General features: G+C 43.7%; 1 protein-coding gene across 3 annotated transcripts in view; it reads left to right on the top strand.

Moving 5' to 3' along the window:
- PLAC1 (placenta enriched 1) overlaps positions 1–18,828 on the top strand; it is a 209,995-nt gene that overhangs the window by 97,739 nt on the left and 93,428 nt on the right. For 2 of the 3 annotated variants that reach the window (XM_032756449.2, XM_032756447.2), the window contains exon 1: positions 13,921–14,062. The exons of the other annotated variant lie outside the window; for it this stretch is intronic. The gene's annotated coding sequence lies outside the window, so the exon portion shown is untranslated. Of the gene's footprint in view, positions 1–13,920; positions 14,063–18,828 lie in introns of those variants that run through there. 3 annotated transcript variants of the gene reach the window in all.

The following is an 18,828-nucleotide window of genomic DNA, read 5'->3' as shown; positions in this document are numbered from 1 at the left end:
GAGGAGATAGATAATAAAGGAACAGAACTTTCTCCACCCAGCTTTATCACTCTCTATGCCTTTGCCCATGGGTTTGTGGTGCCCAAAATGTAACCCAATGACTTGGGAGCGTTTTGCTTGATTTATGAGGTCAGGGCTGAACTCCTTTATTCCGAAGACTAGACTCTTATGAATGCAACTTACAACCATTTTTGCTTTTTGTTTCGCTGGTGATATGGTTTGGATTTGTGTCTCTGTCCAAATCTCATGTCAGATTGGAAAAGGGGCCTAGTTGGAGATGATTGGATCACGAGGTGGATTTCTCCCTTGCTGTTGTCCTGATAGTGAGTGAGTTCTCACGAGGTCTGATGGTTTAAAAGTGTGTGGCACTTTCCCTGTTGTTCTCTCTCTCTCTCTCCTGTTCTACCATGGTAAGATGTGCTTGCTTCCTTTTCACCTTCCGCCATGATTGTACGTTTCCTGAGGCCTCCCAGTCATGCTTCCTGTTAAGCCTGTGGAACTATGAGTCAATTAAACCCCTTTTCTTCATAAATTACCCAGTCTTAGGTAGTTGTTTATAGCAGTGTGAAAATGGACTAATACAACTGGTCACATCATACATTGACTTACAGTGACCTGACTGTCAACAGACACTCCTAAGCCTTCCCCCCTGTTCCCCACTTTTAAACATGTTTTACCATTAGGTCAGTTTTCTCCTGTTTTATATGCGTGCAATTGATTTTTTGGACCAAATTATAACATTTTACATCTATTTCTGTTAAATATTATTTTGCTAAAAATACTCTGCCATGCCAGTCTATTGATCTAGTTTGTGATTTAGGAGGACAGAAAGTCCTTTGCATTTACTCAGGCATCTGTTTATAAAACTTATAACACTGGACTATCACAGAGAGAAACTGGGTCTTAGCCAAAAGTTGAAGGCCCGACACCCAAGATGTCATAGGAGTTTCACCTCATGGGGTTAAAAATTTTTTTAACAAATGAAGAAGCAAGGCAATCACATTATGCTTTGGCTCAGTAAAATAATGCAAGGAACTCCCAAGCATGTTATAGATAACAGCCTTCTCAGAAAGATCCCTAACTGCTCACCATGTGGTTGAATTGGGGCTGGGAACTTGAAACCAGCAGGGTCTTTTTTAGGTTAGAATGGGGGAGGGGAGTTTGCAGAGACCAAATCCTCCAGGCAATGAGACATGATTGGCAAAGGTGCCCGTGACTGCTTGCTCTTGGTGTGAGTTGCATGAGCTAAGGCATCTCCTTGTCTTATTTGCATGGCAGGGCTGGAGGCTACACTGTGACTTGGCATTCATGGGACAACAAAATGACCAGTCATTCGGTGTTCCATGGAGGCCAGTCAGAGCAGGTTCCTTGGTGGCGTGCTCAGGGACTGGGATCCAGTGGCTTGTGAACTCAGCCAGCTAGGCAGGCTGGCAAGATGGGCAAACACCCCAAACCTCACCCACTCCCATTCCCACCCCCACCCAGCTCCACATTCTTGAGGTTTTCGTTCACCAGACCTGAATGAGAGACTGACTGCCTGACTGCTAATTATTCCTGGAAATGGCATGATATGAAGTCTGCAAACATTTTCTGCAAACATTGACCCACAAGAGGCGAGCTGTTGAGTTCTGGAAGCTGGGAGGCAGGAGGTGGGAGGGGGCTCGGGAGGCATTCCTCAAGCATGAGGCAGTCGGGTCCCTTTGCCTGCTGGATTTCTGCTGTAAGGTCAGCAGGAAACAGATGCATGGAGGACAGTCCCCAGGGTGGCATGGGACCACCCAGGGGTGTTGGGCTTTTCAGGTGAACATAGAAGGCTGAGCTGGGAGCTCCCAGGCAGGAAGAGCCAGATTGTTGGTGCCTTTCTGTTGTCAAAAAAAAAAAAGTTTCAGCTGCCACCCAGCCAAACTTTGCTTGCACACATGTTTTCCAGAGACAGAGACAAAAATGTGTTTCTCAGGGTGGGGGTGGGGTGGGGAGACTGGAGTGACAGTTACATTAGCCGTATGCAGGGCCATCCTCATCACCTCGGCATTTCCTGGAGATGGTTGCAGCCTCCTGTGAACCCCAGCCAAGGTTCTTTCGAGATCCAGGGCAAGCCCCATGGCCAAGAGCAGGCTGGCCTGACTCAGAGGGAGAAACAGGAGACTTCGGGGAGAGTAGCCAGGCTGTGTAAGGCCCCGCCACCGCCAAGCCCACCGCCCGCTTCAGCCTTGTCTTCCACTACTGCGGACCTCCAGCTCCAGAAATACCAAGCTGCCCCAGCATCCCGCTCACACCAGGCAGTTCTCAGCCACTCTACCACTGCTCACGCCCCTTCCCCCATCCCAAGTGCTCTTTCCCCACTGCTTCTCTCTCCTAACTCCTACCTATTCTGCAAGGCTCCTCTCCAGGGTCACCTCATTCGGAAAGCCTTCCTGGATTCCCTCTGTCTGAGTTTGGCCTTCTCCTCTGTGCTCCCCCACCAAGTGTTGTGTTTCTCCAACCACAGCATTGCTCACTCTGGAGAATAAGAGCTCACACTCATCTCCAGCTTACAATGCGCAAGTCACTGTTCTACCTTCTTTGCACATATTAACATCAGTATCTTGATTTTACTGATGAGGGCCCTGGGAAATTCAGAGGTTAAGTAACTTGCCCAACATCACATGGCTGGGGAATGTTGAAATCAGGATTTGAACCCAAGCTGTCTGGCTCCAAAATATATCCCACTGGCAAGTGAACTCTTTGAGGGCAGGTGAGTCAAATCATCCCTGAATTCTCAGAGTGGGCACTCCAGAGATGTGGGTGGACTTAATTGAACCACATGAAACTAGGAAGACCATAGGGAAGATCCTGGAAAGATGGGATGGGCCAGAAAAAGAGGTAGCCCCTAATAACTCACACACCTCTCCCTCCTGCCCCTGTGGATGGGTATTCAGGCCTAACAGATCCTGCTGTGGGTGATTTCCGGGGACCACAAAGGCCAGAACAATGCCGAAGGCCCCACGTTGGGAGGCAGCCTCTGGGAGGCCATTTTCAAAGGCCAGACCCATTTTCGCTGGGCCTGCCTGCTCTGTTGCCACCCAGTGTAGCCACTACTTCTCATTTGGTTTTGGTTAAAGACCACAATGTACTTGCTCACTGGGGGAGGTGGGTAGGGTGGGAGAGGGCTTGGCTCCTCTTTGTTTGGAGTGTTCACACTTAGCCCATCCTGCCCCAATCTCAGGGAAATTGGGGCAGGCCAGAAGGAAGTCTTTCCCGGTCCTAGAATTTTCTGTCTTCAGCCTTGAAACCTTTGTGTGAAAGCTTCACCCGTGTGGAATTCCTATAGACTAGTGTGAGCTGGCCATTATGGCCGGAATTAGACCCATCACTAGTCCTTCCCAGGGCCCTTAGAGGCCCTTTTGAGGAAATAAACAGACATCCCTTAAAAAAATTAAACTAGAACATGATGCCCAGGATCCAGAATACTGAATTATAAGTCTGGGCATCCAACTCTAGACAGAGTGACTCTGGGTGTGGGTGCTGGAGTAAGACTTGAGTGGACTGACATCTTAGCCCTACCATTTCATAGACGTGTGACTTTAGGTTTAGAGTTGTGCAACCATCATCACTAGTTCCAGAATATTGTCATTACTCCAGAAAGAAACCGTACCCGTTAAACAGTCCTTCCCATTCTCTCCCCACTCCATCCTCTGGCAATTCCTAATCTCTTTCTGTCTGTATGGATTTGCCTATTCTGGATATCTCATATAAATGGAATCATGCATATGTGATCTTTGTGTCTGGCTTCTTTCACTTAGCATCATGTTTTCAAGGTTCATCCATGTTGTAGTACACATTAGTCCTTCATTCCTGTTTATGGCTGAATAATATGACTATACCACATTTTGTTTATCCATTTGTCTGTTGATGGGTATTTGGGTTGTTTCCACTTTATGGCTATTGTGAATACTGCTGCTATGAACATTCGGGTACAAGTGTTTATGTGGATCTGTGTTCAATTCTCCTGGATGTGTATGTACCTAGGAGTGGAATTGCTGGATCATAGGGTAACTCCACAGTTAACTTTTTTTTTTTTTTGAGACAAGGTCTTGTTCTTTCACTTAGGCTAGAGTGCAGTGGTGGGGCCTTGGCTCACTGCAGCCTCAAACTCCTAGTCTCCAGAATCCTTCTGCCTCAGCCTCCTGAGTAGCTGGGACTACAGGCATGCACTACCACACCCAGCTATTTTTTTTTATTTTTTATTTTTTATAGAGATGGGGTCTCCCTGCGTAGCCCAGGCAGATCTCAAACTCCTGGCTTCAAGTGATCTTACTGCCTCGACCTCTCAAAGTGCTGGGATTACAGGTGTGAGCCACTGTGCCTGGTCCATGTTTATTTTGAGGAACTGTCAAACTGTTTTTCAAAGCAGCTGCATATTACAACCCCACCAGCAATGCATAAGGGTTCTGATTTCTCCACATTCTCACCATCAGTTGTTATTTTCCATTGTATTTTTTATTACAGCCATCCTAATAGGTGTGAGGTAGTACCTCACTGTAGCTTGGAATTGCATTACCCTAATTATTGGTGTCGAGCATATTTTTACGTGCTCCATTGGGCATTCGTGTATCTTCTTTGGAAGACAGTCTGTTCAGATCCTTTGATCATTTTTAATTGGGTTATTTGTCTTTTTGCTTTATGGAGTTTTAAGTGTTTTGCATGTAATCTAGATACAAGTCTCTTATGAGATACATAATTTCCAAAATTTTTCTCTCATTCCATGGGTGGTCTCTTCACTTTTTTGGTTGTGTGCTTTGAAGCAGAAAGGCTCTTAATTTTCATGAAGTCTCCATTTCATCAAAGAAAAAATAGATGTATTTTTTCTGTGGTTGCTTGTGCTTTTGGTGTCATATCTAAGATTTACATGTATGTTTATTTCTAAGAGTTTTATAGTTTGGGCTCTTGCATTTTGACCTTTGATATACTTTTATTTAATTTTTGCACATGGTGTAAGGTAAAGGTCCAGTTCCATTCTTTTGCATGTGGATATCCAGTTGTCCCAGCACCATTTATTTAAAAGACTATCCTTTCCCTTATTGAATTGTCTTGATGCCCTTGTTGAAAGTAAATTGACCATAAACGTGAGGGTTTATTTCTGATCCACAACATTTTTAACTGACAGGAAAGAATGGTCAGATATGGAGGGCCTACAATAGTCCCAATGTCTCAGCCTAGCACACCCAGAAGCCTCTCATCCCTCCATCCACTCAGTAGAGAAAGGATCATTGCCCAGGGAAATGGTGGTCACCGACATTAGGTCTAATGACTCAGCCTGGAAGGAGATCATGTGGAAAAGTTATATGTGTTTGCAGAACCAACCTTCCTTTCTCTGGAAAGTTAGGCTTCAGTGTAGACCTCCATTCCTGTTTCTGAGGATGCCGTCATGAGTTTAAGAAAAGTCTTTTCTCTTTTCCCCTTAGCTGGGAATTTCATCCCATCTTCACCCTCCTAAGACTGTCCACTCTCAGTTTAAGCTATAGTTAGAGTCTAGAATTTCAGAAATCAGAGAGGTTTGGTTTCATTTTTTTTTTTTTCTCAAAGGAAAAATGCTCTTGCTTGCATCTTCTTTGCCGGTCACACAGCTTCACACTTTGGGCAGTCCCCCAGCAAGTGGCAATGGACTTATTCTAGACACGTCCTTCCCACTTTTGCTGGGAAGTGAGCACCTCACAGTTGCAGCAGACTGCCCAGGATAGAAAGGGAACATGACCTCCCACTAGCTTTGGCCCTACCTAGCAACTGACGATCCTGACTCTTGCCTTTGGGAGATTCTTGACCTCTTGAGTATAAGGTTTCCTGAGTTAGGGAAGGCAGAATGGCAGAGTGCAAAGGGGACAAGCTTTGATACCAGACAGCCTGGGTTTGAGTCCCCGATTCTGCGTTTGCTTGCTATGTTAGACACAGAGATGCACTGCTTAGATCCCCTGTCAAGAAAGAACCCGCTGACCAGCTGGAAGGAGTGTGGTTACTTGACAGCCTCCAGCTGTTAGCTTCTTCAGGGTCTGCCTCAGCTTTTGAGCCAAGGTCATGCTGTTCTTGAGGTGGCCCCTAGCCAATGACTGATGAAGGAGGTGATACAAGGCCCATTTCCACCACCCAGAAGACTCCTCTAAAAGGCAGTATTTGCTCCAGAGCTCCCTGTTGGGCACAGACTTTGACAGGTCTGCATCCTGCTCTGGGCTCCTCTTGCCTGGTCCTGCTTTCTCCCCTTTTCTTTCACAGGTATTTCCCGCTAAACCTCTTGCACTCCCACCTGTCAGAGCATCTGCTTCACAGAGAACTCAACCTGCCGTCTCTCAGCTTGTGTCTTCTCCCCTGTGACAGGGGAATAATGGCATCATCCCACAGGGTTGGTAAAAAAGATTAGAACTAAGTAAAATACCTGCCACAAAGGAGGCATTCCATCAAAGGGAGCTGTTACTACTAGGGAATCTATCATTTCCATGGCTATACCCTAACTTTTAAATGAAATAGAGGTACCCATTATAATCCAAACCTAGAAATAGCCTCAATGCCCATCAACAGAAGAATGCATAAATACATTGTGCTGGGTCCCTACAATGGAATTCTAATCAGCAATAAAATGGGTAAATCTCATCAGCATTAGATTGAGCTAAAGAAACCAGACACACAAAAAATACGTGTTTTATGATGCCATTTCTCTGAAGTGCAAGAATAGACAAAACTAATTGGTGATGGTAAAGGCCAGTGACTCAGTGGTGACCCTTAGGGGATAATGACCAGGGGCATGAGGGAACCTTCTAAGGAGCTGGAAATGTTCTCTATCTTGATCTAGATTCTGGTTATATCACACACACACACACACACACACACAAACACACATAAACACACATACAAACACACACAGACATACACACACAAATGCATGCACATACACACACACACACACACACACACTCCAAAATCACAAAGCTTGCAATTAAGGTTAATATACTTTATGCACCTATCTATGTATGTTATGGCTGCATTTTTACAAATGGAGATATAGCGGGGAGTTTTTTATTATTAATTAGCATATGTACAGGTTAAGTTTTTTAAATTTAGAAAATGCAGAAACATAGAAAGAAAAAAATCTCCCATGGCCCCACCTCCCAAAGATAACCAGTAGAGACATTTTAGATATTGCATTGCATTCTCTAGCCCTCTTGGCTCTACTTCTCTATGGTCCTGCTCTGGCTCATGGAGAAAGGAAGTTCCACCATCATTTCCACCTTCTTGAAAATAGTGCTTCTCACCTCTCTTTCACTCCTTCCCTCAGATAAAACCTGAAGCTTAATAGTGCCAAAATTTCAACATCCTCATCTGCACATCACCTTGCACTGCATCTTCTGGGCCTCTGGCTCCCTTTCTGGACAGCCAGGTCAGGAAGCCAGGTTCACTGTGTCTTCTGCTTTTGCAGGAGTTGACACGCTAACTCAGGCCCCAAAGGACTTTCTGATGGGAATGTACCTGATGCTCCCCAAAGCTGAAATGGTGCAGGCTCAGAGCAGTCAGAGCAGCCAAGCTTTTTGCCTGGCAGTTGTGTGAATTATGAGAGAAAGGCATCTTCCAGCTTGCTTAGATGACCACGAGCTGTCAAAGTGACCCTGTAGGAAACATCTCCAGGCATAATATAATCAAAACCAGGCATGTAAAAAATTGGGGCTTTCTTTCTAGACTGCTGGTTCTCAAAGTGTGGCTCCCAGACCAACAGCATCAGCATTAGCCTCTCCAGGGAACTGATTAGAAATGCAAATTGGGTCCCCTACCAGGGACCTAGTGAAAGAAACTCTGGGAGTGGTATAGACTCTGGCAAATGCTACAAAGCAGTGCTTAATCTATTGTTGTGTTGATTGTCTTGACCAAGAGTTGACATTTTACATAAAAATGTAAAAATGTAAAACACAGTCATCTGTGTTTTAACAGGTCCTCCAGGTGATTCTGAGGCACCCTTAAGTTTGAGAACCTCTGTTCTAGAGGTTTCTAAATTCCACTGCCAGAGAAAGCAAGGACGCATTCACATGTGCTCTGCTCGTGCGCATAACCAGTGTCCTGTGTCCTTGGTATGACTTAGAGGCACACGCCAGGTCCATATAACTTCAAAGTCTCTTGTTCTTCATATCCTGAACCCAAGGAAGCACATTTCTTTTCTTTCTTTTTTTTTTTTCTGTTAGCGGAACAAAGATGAAATATAGCCCAATGTTCCCTCAACAAAAAGATTTATTAATTTGTACTAATGACTGTTTAGAGAAAAACATTAAAACCAATGTCCTTGTTGAATGCTCCTTGAGGGCAAAATGTGGATGTTATCTGTAAAATCAACAAATTTGTCACCAAAGTGAAATGTTATCTTTTCCTGAAGACTTTCCCAGGCAACTCAAGGCCTCAAGGACTAGACAGCCTCCCCCATCACCATGATCAAATGAAGAGGGTTAGAACTTGCAGCCGTAACTCAAATGCCTTAAGATGGCTCAGATGTGTGTTTGTTTTCAGGTTAGGAACTTTGCTCAGAACCCCTGAAGAAAAGGGACCATGAACCTATTCAAAGACTCAAAGAATCCTCTCAGACCTATGCCCCTCCTTACCAGTGTGTTCTGGTAAATGCTTAACAATCTACACATGTGCACACATGCACATATGCACACACACACACACATCTTTATTTTAAATGTGTGGCACGTGATCCAAAAATAATAAAATATACAATATTCATTCTTGTAAATTTCATACAGCTAATTAACATTCATACTCATGCCTTAGTTGATTTTTACCTAACTCTTGTATCCATATCCAACCTAAGGTGGCAATTAACAAACAAGCATGGTTCTGACATAAGTATTGGCTGATACATTGGTTTACATTTATGATTAAGACAAAAGCAAAACAACAAAATGCATGTCAAAATTTCTCTGATTCACGTAGTGACATAAATGACTTCTTTACTAAATCAGATAATCATCTTTAAATACTGGAAGGATATTTCCTCAAATTTTTTGTGCTGTTTACAATGTAACAGCTACAGAGACAACACAGTTTTTCAGCTGTACTATTAACATTTCCTCCATCTTTCTTAAGCCTAGATCAGGGGTCGTCACACATATTTTGTTAAAGAGCCAGATAGTAAATATTTTAGGCTTTTTGTTTGTTTGTTTGAGACAGGGTCTCGCTCTGTCACCAAGGCTGGAGTGTAGTGGCATGATCTTGGCTCATTGCAGACTCTGCCTCCCAAGTTCAAGCAATTCTCCTGCCTCAGCCTCCCAAATAGTTGGGACTACAGTTGTGCACCACTATGCCTGGATACTTTTTTTTTTTGAGATGGAGTCTTGCTCTGTCGCCCAGGCTGGAGTGCAGTGGCGCAGTCTCGGCTCACTGCAAGCTCCGCCTCCCAGGTTCACGCCATTCTCCTGCCTCAGCCTCTCCGAGTAGCTGGGACTACAGGCGCCCACCACCACGCCCGGCTAATTTTTTGTATTTTTAGTAGAGACGGGGTTTCACTGTGGTCTTGATCTCCTGACCTCGTGATCCGCCCACCTCGGCCTCCCAAAGTGCTGGGATTACAAGCGTGAGCCACTGCGCCCAGCCTCCTGGATACTCTTTATGTTTTTTGTAGAGATGAGGTTTTATCATGTTGAGCAGGCTAGTCTCGAACTCCTGGGCTCGAGCAATCCACCTGCTTCAGCTTCTCAAAGTGTTGGGATTACAGGCATGAGCCACTGCGCCTGGCTAAGCATTTCAGGCTTTGTAGCCACATGGTCATTTTTTTTAACAACTCTTTAAAAATGTAAAAATCATCCTTTGCTTGTGGGCTACACAAAAACAGACTGTGGGGAAAGTTCTCAACTCTTGGTCAAGACAATCAACACAACAATAGATTAAGCACTGCTTTGTAGCATTTGCCAGTTTCCGTGACATAAATAGTCCTACTATGGCCAACTTCAGGCTACACAACTTGATGTCACAGAATGTGGAGTTGGGAAGAGATGTCCAGTGGCAGAAAATTATATAGTATTCCACTATACTGATATAAAAGATATAAGTAACCTCAAGAGCATGGATATTCGCAAAGTGTAGTAAAATAATTAGAAAGGGATGAGTTTCGCATATGTATTAGCTTTTGGGGTTTTTTGGTTTTGTTTTTTGAGACAGGGTCTCATTCTGTCACCCAGGCTGGAGTGCAGTGACATGATCATAGCTCACTGCAGCCTCGACCTCCTGGGTTCAAACGATCCTCCTGCCTCAGCTGGGACCACAGGTGTGTGGCACCACACCCAGCTAATTTTTTTAAAATTATGTTTTGTAGAGATAGGGTCTCCCTATGTTGCCCAGGCTGGTCTGGAACTCCTCGGCTTGAGTGATCCTCCCACCTCAGCCTCCTAAGTGTTGGGATTACAGGCATGAGCCACCACACCTAGCCAAGCTTTGTTTTTCATATAATTTATTTAATTGCAAGGTTATATAATTTAATTTCTAATAATGGCTGAATTTAACAACTCAGCTCTCAAAATTAATTTGTCTCTTGTGAGTTGGTATGAGCACACCACTGTGACCATAACAAATTTCAACCTGTCTTTGTTGTTGGGGGGTAGGTAAAAAGAGAATCTTCACTCAATTTGCTCCATTATTCCTTGTAACAAAAGAATTTACTACAGGGTTTCTTTGAAGCTGGGAGTTTCCCTGGCTCTTCTAAAATAGGAAATGATTTTAGATGTTATTTTTACGTATTTTCAAAAAGAGGTCTGTCTCTATTCTCAACTGCTTCCTGACCACCTTTTGCTTCCAAATAATGAAAACTATTTAAAGAAAAAAGGAACTACTGTAGTGTGGTTTTAAGAAAAGCACATACTTTGCTCTTTCAGAAGTAGTTACACAATACTTCTGCCCATAAACTGGGGAAGAGTTAAAATAGCTTTCCAAGGCTCCTCCCAGGGCTGTGATTTTCCTCTCATCTGCTCAGGTAATGCCACTCATGGTGTTCATTCATTTATTCAGCTATTTGAGCATCTACCAACTGCCCGCCAGTGTGCTCAGCCCCAGGGACACAGCAGAATGCAAGAGAGACATGGCCTCTGCTGAATAAGTAATTACGCAGATCATTATTTACTTATACTTTACATTAGTACCTTAAAGGAGAGCATATAACATAGCGGCCTGATCTATTCTGGGAGGCTCAGGTTGTGGCATTTAACCTGACACCTGAAGAATGAGTAGAAAGCCATGCCAAGGAAGAGGCAAAAAGAAGTAGAACGTCCTTCCTTCCAGGTGATGGGGACATCCTATAGGATGCTTGCCCAAAGCACAGGTACACATACAATACATACACAGATATACAGCATATCTTTGGTATTAAAATTTAATGGGGGGAGAAATTAGAAAAAAAAAGATGTCTAAAAAGGCTCCTGGGATGAAGGAGATGATAATTTTTTTTAAATAACATTGAGAAACATTGGTTTATATAAACAACTTGGTGCTCTTGAGCTATTATCACAGCAGTGGCAGAGCTAAGAGGCTGACTCCTCCCATGAGGACTAGCTACAGACCTGCAGGCTCCAGAGGCTGATACTAAGACAGGAAGTTAGAGGACTCATGGTTTCCCACAGCTCTAGAAAATATCCTCTGTTATCTTTCAAATACTGCCTCTTCCTCGTTCTCTCTCTTCCCTCCTTCTGGAACTCCAACTGGACACTTACTGGAACTTCTCATTCTGTCCTCCATGTGGCTTAGCTTTCCTTTCTTATTTTTCATCTCTTTATTCTTGTGCTCTGCATCTGGATAATTTCCTCAGCTCTATCTTCTGGTTCACTCATTCTCTCATCAACTGTGTTTAGTTTGTTGTTTAATCCCTCTGTTGAGTGTTCTTTTTTCCATTGCAATGCCTATATTTCGGTTCTTTTTTGCATTCACCTGTATTTTTCAAACTATTCTATTCTTGCCTTCTAGTTTCTATTCCTTTTTAAAACGCCTTTCGGCCAGGCACAGTGGCTCATGCCTGTAATCCCAGCACTTTGGGAGGCTGAGGCGGGTGGATCACCTGAGGTCAGGAGTTCAAGGCTAGCTTGGCCAACATGATGAAATCCCATCTCTACTAAAAAATACAAAAATTAGCCAGGCATGATGGCAGGCACCTGTAATCCCAGCTACTCAGGAGGCTGAGGCAGGAGAATTGCTTGAACCCGGGAAGCGGAGGTTGCAGTGAGCTGAGATCGCACCATTGCACTCCAGCCTGGGTGATAGAGCAATACTCTGTCTCAAAAAAAAAAAAAAAAAATCTTTGAACATTTTCAGCATACTTATTTTAAAATCCCTTTTAGATTTCCCTATTAGCTGTGGTTCTTAAGGTATGAATTCTTCCATTGGTTGCACTGGTCTTATGGTGGTTTATTTCCTTATGGACTTAGTAAGTTCTAGCTATGCATTCATCCTGAGTCATAGATACAAACACAGATTCATGTGCTATATACCACCTGGGTTTGAATTCTGGCTCTGCCACTTAGTACCTGTGTGACCTTAGGTAAGTTATTTAATCTCTCTGTTCTTCACTTTCAGCATCTGGAAAACAGGGCTGTTCTACAAATGAGTTATTAGGTTGGTGGAAAATGATTGCAGTTTTTGCCACTTATTTCAACGGCAAAAACCGCAATTACTTTTGCATCAACCTAAATAATATAAGCCAAGCACTTAGGACAGTGTCTGGCACATAATTAAGCACTTGGCTAGTGTTATTACTGTAATTTGGCAGGAATTGTTTTACCTTGGAGTCATGTACTTTGGGTTATGTGACTGCCTACTCTCAGCTCAAAGTGGCCAGTACACTTCTGAACTGTGTTTTTTCCCCCATCCCCACTTATGGGCCAGCACTTGCCACTGCTGACTTTCCATAGGAGCTCAGATTTCACTCCCGCTCCCACCTTGCCATTCAAACCCTTCGCCCAGGATGTGTGACCACCTTTGGTTCTTCTGTGGGCTGTGTAGTTGCTGCTATGGCTTTGAGCTCCCTCTTCATTTCTGGCACTAGAATATGTTTATTTTTGCTTTTGCTCTCTACGACATATTTAAATTTTTCAAAAAACAATGTGTTTGGAGCAGGGGAGGAGCTTCCTGCAACAGCTCAGGCAACCATACTGACCAGCAATCCCTAAAAATTCTCTCTTTTTTTAAAAGTTTAAGTCCCGGGGTACATGTGCAGGATGTGCAGGTTTGTTATGTAAGTAAACATGTGCCACGGTGGTTTGCTGCATCGATCAACCCATCACCTACGTACTAAGCCCAGCATGCATTAGGTATTTTTCCTGATGCTTTCCACCCCCCACAGCCCCCCAAGAGGCCACAGTGTGTGTTTTCCCCTCCCTGTGTCCATATGTTCTCATTCTCCCTGCACATTCTTCCTGAAGAGGCTTACCTCTCATTTGGCAGTGGGCTCCTTGAGAGAACTCGGGACAAAGGCTGGATTCCTGGTGGGAAGGGACATATATTATTTGTTTTTGTATTCCCTATGCCTGATATGTGTTAACTGAATAAAGACATGAAAGACTGCCTTGGCAACAGCAAGCACAACAAGTGGCCAGCTCACTGCTTGATTTCTCTAAGAATTACCACCACCATGTTATAACCCTCCTCCCCGCCCTTCTTCCTGTGAATGAGCTCTGTCAAGGTGACATGGCTTCTAACACATGACAGTAGGTATCATTCAATCACTGATGATCTCAAGGGTGAGTAGCTTTCTTTTACTCTGTAAACAAAATGCCAAACTGGGAAATGCTGCAGAGGCCACATATTATTCTGACTTTCAGAGTGTTGTTTCGAAAGCACCAGAGTAAAATGTTAAGCAGGTAGCTGATGCAATCTGGCAAAGTCAGTATATAGCTCTATTTATATAAAGACACACACATATATCAGGCCATCAGAAGGATTTGTATAAAGAGTGACTCTCCTATGAAGGTAAAGGCCACCCCTCTTCAGTTCCAGTGACTGAGATACGTTTCCAATCCTGGGGGCAAATACAGACGCAGCAAGTTCCTTCTTCCCTTTGGAAATTTGGCAGGTAAGTCAAGTCTGTCTCTGTTGCCACATTCTCTCGAGATTTTATGACGGTGCACATGGCCTGTGTGAAAGCTTCGCTTAGGTCACCTTATGCCTTGGCAGCCAGCATGGTGTATGACGATTCAGGAAGACCCTGGTGTTTCCCAGATGGGGCCAGATCTGGCCATGCAATTATTGCCCTCCAGCTGGGAAATGTGACATGGGGGTGATGAAGTGGCTGCTGAGAAGGAGGCAGTTAGACTCTGAATTTGGTCTGTTCTTTATTTAAATCTAAAGATTGAACACACACACATAGATCTAAAATCAATACCATACACACACACACACACACACACACACACACACACACACACAAACACTCACACGTGCACCACTCCCCAACTGCACAGGGTATTTTTTAGGGATTCATGTGGGATTCCCCTACACATATTTCCCAGTCTAACTGCCTATTCTTTCCCCTGTTTACTTGCCATCTCATCATTCTCTCTTCCTTTACTCTCCTACCTATCTTTATCATTGCTTTTAACTGTGTGTTCCCCTTAACCCAGATGATCAGTTTCAGACTCTTTGAGAAAGAGACAGGGATCCTAAATCCATTGTGAGCTGCTTTGTCTCATTCTCTCCCATGACCACAGAGAGGCATGTCTCTGGACCTTGATTCTGAGAGGAAGCAAATTCACAGAAACTACACCACCGCAGGTAGCACAATGTTACTCTCAGGGTGGACATTCTCATTTATAAAAAGAGTACTAGAATAAATTGCATTCTAATCCCAGCAGCTCTAATAACTTGTCCTTCTTTCTGTCAGTATACTGGTCACTGTTACTACAGAGGCGGCAGGGAACAAATATGGGCTCTGTATTTAAACAAACTTGGGTTCAAGTTCCAGCTTCAGCAGTTAATACCTGAGTGATCCTGGGCAAGTTGCTTATCCTCTCTGATCTTCTGTTCCTTTTTTTTTTTTTTTTTTTTTGAGACAGTCTCGCTGTCGCCCAGGCTGGAGTGCAGTGGCGCGATCTCGGCTCACTGCAGGCTCCGCCCCCCGGGTTCAGGCCATTCTCCTGCCTCAGCCTCCCGAGTAGCTGGGACTACAGGCGCCCGCCATCTCACCCGGCTAATTTTTTGTATTTTTAGTAGAGACGGGGTTTCACCGTGGTCTCGATCTCCTGACCTCATGATCCGTCCGCCTCGGCCTCCCAAAGTGCTGGGATTACAGGTGTGAGCCACCGCGCCCGGCCCTTCTGTTTCTTTATCTGCTTAATTGGCATCAAATAGAATATACAGACAGTCCCCAACTTCCAATGGTTTGGCTTGCAATTTTTTTTGACATTATGACGGGCTTATTAGGGTATTGAATGCATTTTCGATTTATGATATTTTTGATTTATGACGGTTTTATCAGGACATAGCCCCATCATAAGTCAAGGAGCATCCATATATTCAAGGTGCTGGACACATAATTGGTGCTCTATAAATAGATGGAATTACTATGATTATTTGGATGATGGTCGCAACCCTTGGTCCTTCCTGTCTCGCTGGAGTTAGAGACAATCAGAGTTGAAGGAGGACTCTAAAGATGAACAAAGCATCTTCTCACGGTCAAGTGACAACTCTGAGCTGCTGGATGCTCAGCATAGCACTAGCTCTCTAAGAGGCTCTAGGAGAAACAATGGGTAGATCTACTCCTGCTCTCAAGGGGCCCTGGCCATCCAAATGAGCAGATAAGATGAAAATGTCTACAAATGTTAAAAAAGAAAAAATAACAGGCTGGGCATGGTGGTTCATTTCTGTAATCCCAACACTTTAGGAAGCCGAGGCAGGAGGATTGCTTAAGCCCAGGAGTTCAAGACCAGCCTGAGCAATGTAGGGAGACACTGTCTCTACAAAAACTAAAAATAAAATATCCAGATTTGGTGGGGCACACCCGTGGTCCTAGCTACTCAGGAGGCTGAGATGGGAGGATCACCTGAGCCCAGGAGATCAAAGCTGCAGTGAGCCATCATCACTCCACTGCACTCCAGCCTGGGGGACAGAGCACAACCCCATCTCAAAAAAGAAAAGAAAAAAAGATGAAAATGTAAATATGAGTGGGCAATAAGACTAGTATCTGCTAAATTATTCCCTATAGACCACAAGTGCTATGGAAATTCAGAGAGGGGGTGCTGCTGTGAATAAGAAGTCCTCCTGGAGGAGGCAAGGCTTCAGCTGAGACTTAAAGAAAGGATGAGGCTTGGAGTGACCCCTAGAAAAGGTGGGAGCTCTGTGGGCAAATGCTGGTCAAACTTGAGGGGTAGGCATAATTGTTATTTCCAATTTACAGATAAGAAAATGGAAGGCCAGATAAGCCTAGTGACTTCTCTAAGGCCACTCAGCAGGTAATGGCAGCGCTAGGATTTAGTTAGAGATCTGTCTCTGTCTGGCGTTGAAGGCTACGTTCAAAGCTGGCTCTGACTGAAGAAAGATGGGAAATAGGAAGTAGCCATTGATGGTTTTCCACATAGGATTGACATAGAAAAGGCAGTGTGTTTCCTATATTCACAGTGCAGCAGGTGTTCAGGGGACGATTCTGGCACTAGAGGGGTCAATTAGGAGGCAGTTGCAATACTTTAGGGCTGAGGTATTGAAGGCCTGATCCAGGTTAGGGGCATGGTGGGACTAGAGAAGGCATTAAGCCATTAGGCATGTCAAAGGGCAAATTCACAGACTTGGGAACTGGCTGAATATGGAGAAAGAAAGATAGTGGGATGATTAAAGAATCTGATATGGAAACCAGAAGACTGGGCAATGCTGCTACTAGGCATATTGGGATAGCATACTCATTTTAAGGTTGCTGTTTATATAAAACAGAGCCTGGTTTCTTTTGTTACCATTGCTATTGCTATTAAATCTTTTTATTTTTTAAAAAACCCACATACCATGAGAAAACAGACAAATTCAGAATATGAGATATTCTACAAGACAACTGGCCTGAACTCTTCAAAAATTCAGTGTCACACACAAAAATTAGGAGCATGCACTGTTCTAGATTAAATGACACTAAAGGGACATAAGTAGATGCAATACACAAACCTTGGTTTTGGATTCTGGATTTTACAAAGCTATGAAAGACATTTGGGGACTATTGGGGCAATTTGAATATGGATTGGAAATTAGATTATATTAGGAGATTATTGTTTATTTTCTTAGCTATGATAATATATTGTGGTTAGGAGGGAGAATCTTCTTATTCTTTAAAGAGTCATTCTGAAGAATTTAGTGGGAATGTGTTATGATGCCTGTGACCTTCAAATATATGTGTGTGAGTGTGTGTGTGTGTGTGTGTGTGTGTGTGTAAATTGACTGATAGAAACAGAACTACACAGCAACTATGTTGAAATGTTAATTGTGGAATCTTGGTGGTTATATGTATGTTCATTGTTCTACTTCTTTGATCTATTTGTACGTTTGAATTTTTTCAAAATAAAAATTCAGGAAAAAATAATGCATGAACATTGTAAAAAAAAAAAACAAAAACAGTGAAAAAGGGTATGGGGGGAAACTTTCTACCCCAGACACCCAATACTCCTTCCCAGAAGTAACCACTGGTCACATTTCTTGAAATTTTATCTGCATTTTACAAGCCTATGTATGTGTTTGTAAATTCTGTTAATAAATAGGTTCATGCTATGCATCTTTTTGTTAGCTACAAATAGACTCTCTTATCTATTCAACTGGGAGAGTAGTTAGTTAATTAAAAATCAGTAAAAGTGGAAGTGCTTGGACCCACTAGGGAGTGGTGACCAAGTGCATCCAGAACACTGTGGGTATCAATCAGTGCATTTTACACAGGAAATGGAGAGCATCCTTTAATTGTGAGAGTTGGCCCCACAGACGTCAGCTAAGCGAGCTTCCACTGTAATGGCAGCAGCCTGCTTTTTTTTTTTTCACTTCAGGAGCCTTCTTGGAGGTGTTAAGAAGGCCTAGGTCTGCCAACATGGCCTCTGAGCCACTGGTAGAACTTTCAGGAATGAGAGAGATGAGCCATTGGGCTTGGGGAGAGGTGAAGTCACTAAGTGCATGAGGTGCCTGGGCTAGGACTCTTCTCATCTGAACCCCACAGGCACACCCTGACTGTTCCATATAACCACGTGTAGATCTGTCTCATTCTTTCAGTACAGTTATGTCTCATTCTTTCAGTACAGTTTTTAGGATGAATTGCTTTTAGGATGAGTATGGTTTTAATCATATTGTGCTTCGGGTGATGGTGGAACATCTGGGTAGAAAAAACATTGCCTAGGCTTCTTGAACTTGCCTGATCATAAGAATCATTTCGGTATTTGTCTAACAAGCTTTCCAGCTAGGGCAGTGCTGCCATACGCAGTTGGAAAACCAGGACTAGGGCTCCAGCGACAGGACTGCACTGAGGGATGGAAGCTCCACTAACGGCGCTAGTTAAAGGCATGAGAATAGACAGAGCAGGCAAGATGCCTGAGAAACGCTGAAGTCCAAGGATGGAGCCCACTAATTCCCATACAAGCTTCCTTCCCCAACCCCTCCCCTCCAGAGATGATTGCCTCCTCTTGCAATCATTGGAGTCACATTTCCAAAGCATGTGCAGCTTTGAATATGAAAACCCTCCCTAACTGGCAGCACCTGGGCAAATTCAAATCACATACTTGGACATAAGACTCCTCCTTGCAAATGGGAAGGATGATTGGAAAAATGTGACTCCAGAAACCAGATCTGGACTGAACTGAAATTGCCTGAAAAATGAAAGCATTGGCACAA

Source organism: Hylobates moloch, unplaced genomic scaffold, assembly GCF_009828535.3.
Source record: "Hylobates moloch isolate HMO894 unplaced genomic scaffold, HMol_V3 SCAFFOLD_7, whole genome shotgun sequence".
NCBI lineage: Eukaryota > Metazoa > Chordata > Mammalia > Primates > Hylobatidae > Hylobates > Hylobates moloch.
This window is presented reverse-complemented; position numbering and strand designations above follow the sequence as displayed.